The following is an 11,140-nucleotide window of genomic DNA, read 5'->3' on the forward strand; positions in this document are numbered from 1 at the left end:
TAGGATATGGTCAAAAAGCAAATGAGTATCCTAATAGAAGAACTATCATTGCATTGAATGATGGTTGTTATCAAACCGAAGATGAATCTAAAGATGGCCACATGGAGGATGATAGTAGTGATGAATTTATGGGAGAAAGTGATGGATAAGAAATTAATGATGATGGAAAAATTGTTCTTCTCGTAAGGAGAAGTATAAGTGCTCTAGCAAGGGAAGATCTTGATCAAAGAGAGAACTTGTTTCATAATTGGTGTAGAATGAAAGAGAAATTATGTTTATTTATCATTGATAGTGGAAGTTATGTCAATGTTTCTAGTGTCTCTATGGTAGAAAAATTGAAACTTCCAACAAGAAGGCATCCAAAACCTTATAGATTTTTATGGTTCAATGAATGTGGTGAACTCAAGGTGACTAAGAGAGTATTGATAAAATTCAAGATTGGAAGTTATCATGATAAAGTACTTTGTGATGTTATGCCAATGCAAGATTGTCATTTATTGTTGGGAAGGCCATGGGAATATGATGTGGGGGATAAACATAATGGAAGGTCAAATAAATATGTATTTGTTAAGGATGGTAAAAAGCACATTCTTAACCCACTTTCTCTTTTTCAAGTGAGTGAGGAATATAGAAAAATGGGGTAGTTGAAAGAAAAACTTTGAGATAGAAAAGAAAGAGAGGAGTAGGGGAGTGAAAAATGATAACTCAAGAGAGGAAAAAGGAGAGGTTGAGAGCTCAAGTGAGAATGATTTATCACAAAAAAAGAGGTGAGCAAGAAAAACAAAAAAAAAAGAAAATGTTCATGATTTATCAAATTCAAAAAAGCATGAAAGAGCTAAACAATGAGGATGCTACTAAAGTCATATTTATTAAACTTAAAGGTTATTCTTTGCTTTCTAACAATGAACTAACATCTTTATCTTTGCCAAGTATTGTTTCTTCTTTACTGCAGGATTATGAAGATTTATTTCTGGAACAAAATACCAAGTGGGTTGCCTCCTTTGAGAGGAATAGAGCATGGAATTGACTTTTTTCTGGGTTCTCAAATACCCAACAAAGCGTCTTATAGGAGCAATCCTCAAGAGACCAAAGAATTGCAAAGACAAGTGGAAGAACTAGTGAATAAAGCTTTTGGTGAGAGAAAGTTTAAGTCCCTGTGCGACGCCCGTAATTCTAGTTCCCAAGAAGGATGGGACACGAAGGATGTGTGTAGATTGTCGTTCCATGAATAAATTTATGATAAAATATCAACATCTCATCCCTAGACTTGATGATATGCTAGATGAATTGTGTGGTTCTACTTTATTCTCTAAAATTGATTTGCGAAGCGGATACCATCAAATCCGAATGAAATCGGGAGATGAATATAAAACTCCTTTCAAAACTAAGGTTGGATTATATGAGCGGATGGTGATGCCTTTTGGGCTAACCAATTCACCAAGCACCTCTATACGATTAATGAACCATGTGCTTAAGTCATTTATTAATAAGTTTGTTGTGGTTTATTTTGATGATATTTTGGTTTATAGCAAGTGTTTGGATAATCATGTTCAACATTTGAGAATGATATTTGACGTGTTAAGAAAAGAAAAGTTGTATCTCAATTTTAAAAAGTGTTCTTTTTGTGTTGACCGTGTTATTTTTCTTGGCTTTGTTGTAAGTTCAAGAGGAGTTGAGGTGGATGATGAAAAGGTAGAGGCTATTAGAAGTTGGCCAACTCCTATGTCCATTAGTGATGTTAGAAGCTTCCATGGGTTGGCAAGTTTCTATAGGAGATTTGTGAAGGGTTTTAGTTCTTTAGCCATGGGTTGGCAAGTTTCTATAGGAGATTTGTGAAGGGTTTTAGTTCTTTAGCCGTGGGTTGGCAAGTTTCTATAGGAGATTTGTGAAGGGTTTTAGTTCTTTAGCCGCTACTCTAACCGAGTTTATTAAGAAGGATAAGCCTTTCATTTGGGGTAGAAAACAAGAGGAAGCGTTCAGAATCTTGAAAGAAAAACTTAGTTACACTCCATTACTTCAACTTCCTAACTTTGAGAAGATGTTTGAAATTGAGTGTGATTCTAGTGGAGTAGGCATTGGTGCAGTCTTGATGGAAGAAGGGAAACCCATAGCTTACTTTAGTGAGAAAATAAAAGGATCTCTATTGCAATATTCTACCTATGATAAGGAACTCTATGCCTTACTGAGAGCTTTAGCAAATTGGCAACATTATTTCTGGCATAAGGAGTTTGTGATTAGAATCGATCATGAGGCTTTGAAGCATATGAGGGTCCAAAATAAGATTAATAAGAGGCATGCGAAGTGGATAGAGTTCATTGAGTCTTTTCCATATGTGATTAATTATAAGCAAGGTAAAGAGAATATTGAGGCAGATGCTTTATCTAGAAGATATGCATTGATAAATACCTTGACGTCTAGGTTGATAGATTTTGAGAGTTTCAAGGATTTATATTCTAACAATGATGATTTAGAAACAGTCTTTGGAGAGTGTCAAGTGAGCTTAACTAGGTGTGTGCAAGTTGTTAAGGAGGGAAATAAAGTTAGAACTCCTAGATTTGAATTGAAGGAGGGCTACTTGTTTAGAAATGGAAAACTTTGTGTGCCTATTTCTTCATGGAGAGAGTTGTTAGTGAAAGAGGCACATAATGGAGGTTTGATGGGTTATTTTGGAGTGTCAAAAACCTTAGCTATTCTTATTGATCATTTCTTTTGTCCTAAAATAATAAGAGATATGGAAAGAATTTATGCTAGGTGTTTGGATTTTAAGCATACTGAATATTATACCCCACCCCATGGCTTTTATACCCCTTCGCCTATTCCTAACGGTCCTTGGTTAGATATTTCCATGGATTTTGTTGTTGGGCTCCCTAGGACTAGAAATGGTAAGGATAGCATCTGTGCATATATTTTAAAAAATGGCTCACTTTATTTCTTGTAATAAAATTGATGATGCATCTCATGTTGCTACTTTATTTGTTCATAATGTGATGAAACGGCATCGTGTTCCCCAAACAATTGTTAGTAATAGAGATTCAAAATTTCTTAGTCATTTTTGGAGGTGTTTGTGGGGGAATTTGGGAACTAAATTGCTATTTTCTACTTCTTGTCATCCTCAAACAGATGGTCAAACCGAGGTGGTTAATAGAACATTAGGTAAAATGCTTAGAGCTATGGTTAAAGAAAAGTTGACTTCTTGGGAGGATCAATTGCCATTAATTGAGTTTGCCTATAATAGAACTATTCATAGATCTATTGGCATGACCCCTTTTGAGTGTGTTTATGGCTTTAATCCCTTGACTCTATTGGATTTAAATCCTTTGCCCAAAGATGTTATTATGGGTGTAGATTCAAAAGCTAAGGCAAAAGCTATGAAGAACATCCATGAGAAAGTAAGATTTCAAAATCAGAAGGCTAACAACGATGCAACCAAAAGAGCCAACAAATGATGAAAAAAGTCACTTTTGTACCTGGTGATTGGGTATGGGTTCAATTTAGAAAGGAGATATTTCCAAGCAAAGGAAAAAATAAGCTTATACCAAGAGGAGATGGACCTTTTCAAATGCTTGAGAAGATTGGAGATAAAGCTTACAAAGTGGACATACCAAGTGAGTATTCGATTCATAATGTTTTCAATGTTACTATTTTATCTCTTTTTGATGTAGGATTAGCAAATTCGAGAATGAATTTTTTTGAAGAAGAGGAGAGTGATGTACATCAAAGTGACGTTACTTCGAGAAGGCCCTTCACAAGAAGTCAAGCTAAGGACCTTCAAGCATATCAAGCTTTATGGATTTTGACGGAATCTTTGGAAGGCTTCAATATGTATGACTTGAAGATATTTAATATCCTAAATATTTCTACCATTTAAATTAGCTTGTCATTTAAATGAAGGGAAATTTGGTTTTTCCTTACTTCTTTTAACCACTAGAATAAATAGGTAGTTATTAGGGTTGGGCCACTAGTTTTTGGATATTGAAGAATTGTGCCTCCTTTGAGAGCTTGAAACCCCTTGTTGATTTTGAACAATTGTCCTAGGATTTTCAAGTAAGGGTACTACTGTCTTGAGGATTATAATATATTAGGTGCTTTTATTTCTCAATTAAGGGGTGTTTTGCTTAGTTTTACCATTACATCTTTTGATTGTTTGAATCTAATTGTGTCTATATTTATTTTGTATCTTTAATTCCTATCTTGCTTCTATTATCTTGTTTCACATCAAAGAGAGTCACTGAAGTGATAGAATATGAGGAACTAATCATGAAAGAATACTATACATAACTTTGTCTCTTGATTAAGGCTTGGAGAATAGAGTATCATAGGCATGGATACGTTAAGGAGATCTAAATTAAGGACATACATGACATAATATGGCACTAAACATTGAGAGTGTACCATGATTTTAGGGAACTGAGTATACTATGAAATATGGTTTCATATTTATCATAAGTTACTTAACATAAGACAAAAATTCATAGATTTATGAGGAATGACTAGGATCACAGAGTGAAGTTGTTACTTATTTTACTAGAAGTTAAGAATAATCATGAATATGCATGAGGTGTATTGGCATTGTTCACGGGCTCAGCTCTATGAAACAGGACATGAATAAGGTGTCATAGTGACTTGAAATGCATTAAATCTTATTCACAAAACCTAATCTAGTTCTTTACACTATCATCTTCCCCTTAGATTAAAGTTGACATTCTAAGCCTATTGGCCTACTTAATATCCATAAGACTTAGCCATAATTTTAGTACTCTAACGGACTACACTTGAATGATTAATTCACTTGGATGAACTATATTCAAAAAATACTACCTTCAATAATATTTGAAACTCATTCATATATACCACCATAACTTTCTCTAGATTCAATAATCATCATCATCAACTTACACACTTCTTGGTGAACATATGTGCCTCTCTAAATACATTATCTACCCTTCTCTTTGTATTTTTCTAATATCAAAGCTCTAAAATTTTGGTTTTCCTAAAACAATGATAATGATTTTTACATTTAAAGACCTAACATCATCAACCATAAGATTTATTATCACACTAAAAGACCTAACATCATCAACTTATAACTCCTAAATTTGCTATTAAGAACCATATATGGTATAACTAGCCCTGTTCACACTTAGAAACTCAAAGGTACTATGAAATTTAATATGACACTTATTAATCATAGGAAATAATTTGGACACATATTGCCTTGGGTGCACCTCTACGTCATACCTACACTCTCATACTTAATTTCAAATCAATGAACATAAATACTTGCATACATTATATCAAGCCTACTAGCTCACCTTCTATATATGTAGTATCACCATCCAAAGAAATCACTCTATCCATATTTATGATCAGCCATTGTCAATCTTAGTGTCTAATACTAGACATGATTACCAATACAACTTCACATACTGTTTTTGCTTGGCAAAATATCAAGAAACACTAGTCCGCTAGAACCTTATAATAAAAATAATTTAACCCAATCTTATGGTATATCTTATTATAATCCATTAGCATATCCTTCTATTATACATCACAACTACTTATCCATCCATACATCTAAATTATATTTATGTCTCTATAAGCATCAATGAATTTCCTTTCCACTATCACAAGGTAATCCTAGCTTAATAATCCTTAACAACCTAATACTTTCATCAATGAACTATTCATTTTTAACACAATAAAATTCCATCATGAACTACTTTCCTAGTTCAAGAATACTGTAATTCACTTTAAGTGATAATTCCTTATCTACCTTCAACCATTAAATCTACACCACATTTACTACCTTTATTTAATACCCAAAGAAATATGACCTCAGTCCTAACTTTGTAGCATACATAGATCAAGCTATCCCTATATTACAAGTAACTACACTTCTAAATACTTACTTTCAACTCTGAGGTGTTCTACTACTTATGGATCATAACACCCGAAGTTCCATTGTCTCTCAAATAAAAACTTTATAAAATAATCTACGTACACAAACTCTCCTCTCATAGGTATTATCTATAATTAAGTTTTAAAGAGGAATTTGAATACATATCATATTTTGTTTTAACCATATGATTCATATAGAAGAGGACATAAGCTTTAAAACTAAAGGACATAAAACATACCGACCAGATTCTCTTAATCCCTTTGTGTAATTTCTAAAGTTTCTAATAGTAAAATATGAGAGCATCATATTAATAGGAACCAAGATTTACTACTTATATTATCTCAGGAATGAAGAATAGTTGGAGAATTTAGAGAAATGCACAAATTTGCACAAGTTTCTTAGGGGATAGCTTTATTGCATGATCTAGAGTAAGAAAAATAAGAAACTTTTCTTAAATGATAGTAATCCCATATTTATAGAACTTGGGCCCTCACAACCATAAAAAAGATCTAGCAGACATAGTTTCATAGACTCCCTATATGACTTGAACTTTATTCTTTGATTCCAAGTTTGTTATGCCTTGAGACTAACCCCTAAATATTGATCTTCCCAGTATTCCTCCCGATAGGGAAATAGACTTTGGGATTGATCTTCTATTGGACACCCATCCTATTTCTATTCCTCCCAATATAATGGCTCCAGCTGAGTTGATAGAGCTTAAGAAGTAGCTAAAAGGTTTTCTTGGTAAAGGTTTAATCCTCCTAGTATGTCTTTATGGGATGTTTATGTGCTTTTCCTGGGTAAGATAAATGGGTCTCTTCGAATGTTCATAAACTATCGATAATCAATTAACGTTGTTGTGGAGAAGAATATGATTATGGATTGTGGCTAAGTTAAATAAGTAATTTTAGGTTGGTTTCTCTATTAGATGGACTAGCATATAATGCGGGAGATTTCATTTATGATGAATGATTGTTGCTAGACCCTAAGTTTGAATCATAGATGTTGATGGTGTTGATAAGAATATTAGCTCGAGGATAGTAATGCGAGATTTATGGGAATATATTAGTAGGCTTAACGTGATGTGTAAAAAAGATTAGGCTGATAACTTATGAATTATTGAAGTGGGTAATTGTGATATATACCAAAGGTCTAGTGTGGTAGCAATGAATTAAGACTAAGTTAATAGGTGGATAAGAGTATTAAGTTTATAAGAATATGTTGAACCCCAGGCATCCTCTTGTGAGATAAGGTTTTAAGTATTTAAGTACCATGTGTACCTAGTTCATGTTATTGAATGTCTTAGTTTTAATAAGTCTGGGGAGTTCTTATATGGTGTTCTTCAAAGCTGAATTTGGGAGAATATAGATAGACGATGTTTGACCTTGGTGTAGTCATAAGAATTTTTTTAAGTTGTGACATTATGAGAATACAGGTTTTGTTATGGGTTAAGAAGTGTAGATATGTATGGTCATGAGAGTGTGGCTTATAGGTTTATAGCTATAGAGGCTAGTAAAAGATTAGATTGGCATCTATGAAGGGTAGTGGCTTTATAATTTAGTTTTTCGGAGGAGTTGGAGTTCATGTGTACGATGGTACCCCATGGTGTGGAGTATTATAAATATATGTTTAACGATCGACTGATCTTAAATTTTCTCTTGAGGGTGAGTTTTAGGAAAGCGTCATGGTAAATCTACCCTCATTCTAGAAAATACTTACTACTTCAGATGAAGAAGACATTATACTAATGTCTTACCTATTATAATTTTCCTATGCCTAAGATTTGAGTTCTTTATACGGCTTATGTCCATGCTCTAACCCCTTAACTAGAAGAAATAACTATTCTACAAAATCCAAGCATTCAAGATCAATGCTAGAATCTTCGAAAGACCCTCATTTTATGTCCTTGTCTTTGCTTATGTCTTAGACTTTTTTGATGGGTTCATTTTGGCTATGGTTGGGGGCATGTGTTTCTCCCAAGAGAACACGCAAGTGTAGGTGGTTTCACCTAGGAGAAGAGTGGACCTTTAGAAGCCAAGTATTGATCCCACATGGACTTGTTTTAACAACTATCAAATTCAAGTTCTAATATTTAGATAAAAGTACTGCAAGTGTAATCCAAAGAAATTGGTAGTTATAAACTGAAACTAAAGAAAACTATGCAATAAAGTAAAAGTCTTGTACAATAATGGAGAGGAATCCGGGGTTAAGGATCTAAAAATAACCATACTAGGCTATTGAACTTCATTAGTTAGATTACTTATCTTTGTTGTTGATTCGCAGGGTTTATAGTATGATCATGCTCTCTAGATCCTCTAATATTCTACCTTACTGGAAATTACAACTACAACATTGAGTGGGGATGTGATAACACATTTAGATTCATTAATATGTCAACTTGTATGTGAACAAACAAGTCTTCTAGGTATATCTCTATCCTAGATGCTAATTCAAATCCCTTATTTTATAAAGAATAAGAACCTTACTCTATTTACCCCCACGTTTTATCCTTTTATTCCCCCTCTCAATCTCACAAAGATGAAAATGGATGTATTATAAGGGTATCTAATCCTTAAAATAGTTATAAAAAGGATAAATAATCAACCAAATATGATAAGCATTCAAAACTAAATCAATAAAAACCAAGAGTAATCATGTTCTTGGTTTTAACCTCAGAAAAGGGGCTTTAGCCACTCATTGACATAACTTTAATCACCATGGATGAATACAAGATAAAATAAATAAATAAAATGAAAAAAAAGAACAAAAAAAAATTTAAGTGTTTTCTATCCCCACTCCAAGTTTCAAAGCCGTCCAAGGTGCCTAACATCAAGTTTAAGTGCCCTACTTATACGAGGAAAATTTGATCGTCGGTGGAACAGGGTTTGCGTTGCCCCTCTCATTCACATGATATAGGGTGTGCAGCATTCATATTATTCCCATGGAATGGGGTGTGCGAATCTCTACTTATTATCATGAAATGGGGTGTGCGATGCGGCCCAATCGCGGTGACACACTGGAAAGTCATCTTGACTTCCAAACTTGTCTTGTGCATTTTTCCTTCCATCCTAAGCCTTGTGGTGTTGTTTCCACTTGATTTACAGATTTTTTATTATACATATATCATCATAATCAACACAAAAAGCATCCTATAGCATCAAAAACCTTGGATTAGAGCCCAAAACCACACAATGTCAAAGACAACAAACTAGAAACTTAAGCTAAGAACTAGTTATCACATTTTTTATATTTATCTTCTTGTTCGAATCTAGGCTTGATTTAATTGCTATTTGAACACTATAAATAAGTTTTTACACATATAATTCAACAATAATAACATTTGGAACAATTTTCACTGACTAGAATCCATCGAGATCAACTATAACAACACCTAGCTCAAGCTAGTAACTATAGTTTTCTCATTTGAACTCTAAGTGACCAAATTAAGTACAAACTTGTTTGAACTACACCTTAAACATTGTAATTAAGTACTTAAAACCTTATAATCTAAATTATATCATTGTTAACACATTAAGCACACAAGAAGTCCTCAAAATAAGGCTAAATTTGCCTGGATAACAACACTAAGGTGCCAAAATTAACCTTAGATCATCACCTCACACTTAAAGCCTTGTTCGTCCTCGAGAAACTCTTTACTCTAAGCATCATAAGATGAGGTGACTCCTCACTTCTACTAAAAAAAATACACTCAGGGTAGTACTGTAATGACTATGAAGAATGAAAGTTTCTACACTAAGCATGTTACTAACACAATTGACAATTGAAGAATACTACTCCAAAACATCTAACATCAAGAATTGACTCACAAAGTTGGAAAACACATACATATTGTTCAATCAAAGACAACATAAAAATCACCCAACTATCATAAAAAATGTTCCCTTAAAACAAGATTGTTACCCATAATCACTTACATAGATGAAATTTATAATAGAATGGGTACAAGAGTCAAATTATGCTAACTCTCATAAGGAATTAACAAGTTACACAAGATGAACCATAGGCTTGTTCTTAGTGTAGCACTTCACTAAAATGTTAATCTCTTAGATCAAATAGGTATTTAAAGATCCTAATGAATCCCAAGGGATGGGTAGCAACTATTCCATATAGTAATAGTGACTATCTTCCCTAAGCGCTTAAATACATCACACTTTTTATTCAATTAACCTCTCGCAACCAACTTTCACCACTTATGTCTACCCACATATTTTTCCCTATCTCATTATGTCCACTGACATGAAACATGGAAAGAAGTATTATTTGTCAATTCATGATTAAATTATACCCTTCTTCAAATCCACTTTACATTATGCACCCCTATGATAGCCACCTTCAACTTAAGTGATTTTTCTTAATTAAGGTTCTCCCTGTCCACGGAAAACCAAGGCCAAAATAGGTTCATTGTAACACAAATGGGATAAAAATGGGAATTTCTTTTGCACAAATTTCTTGAACTCCCAACCACAATACATAAATTATAAACACCAATAGCTATTACTTTGGGGCTTCACTTTCACCTTTCTTCTACTAGAATTTCAAACTCCTTAACTAAATTAATTTTACACTAAAGCTCTTACGAGCTTTGAATCTAATTAAGGTCCATAAACTAAGGAGATACATATTATATATGATTCTACTAAAGAGAATAAGCTAAAGGCTCAATGGGATTAGCTAGAAATATGCACAAGGGTAGGTAAAAAAGGGATATAAACATGGATATGAAAGAAATGCTTTTATCATATCCTAAACCCACACTCTTTATTTCACTTTGCAGACACATCAAGAAAGTTCTAGACATCAAGTGTAACAACGAATATACAACAACCACACACACACATGGCACATGCGCATCTCAAGTAGGATCATCATTGACTCTCAACCAAACAATCACATGAATTCAATATTAATCCAACAAGTACAAGATTCATAATCATGAGCTAAAGAGTCTCAAAAGTCATAATTCTCACAGTCAACATGGTTTTAAAACCAAAACACTTGCATCACAAAGTAAAATATTGCACCAAAAAGAATATCCCACTTATTCCTAACACAAAAAATTTTAAAATTACTTCTAAAAATGGGAATTTTCCCATACCACACTTCAAAATCTACTTTGTCTCCAAAAGTGAACTTAAATGTAGAGAACTAAATACTCCTAAAGGATTCTAGGCCTATTTAGTAGCATCTTTATTCATCTAGAGTGTCCAGGTACCCCACACT

This window comes from Capsicum annuum, chromosome 9 (assembly GCF_002878395.1).
Source record: "Capsicum annuum cultivar UCD-10X-F1 chromosome 9, UCD10Xv1.1, whole genome shotgun sequence".
NCBI lineage: Eukaryota > Viridiplantae > Streptophyta > Magnoliopsida > Solanales > Solanaceae > Capsicum > Capsicum annuum.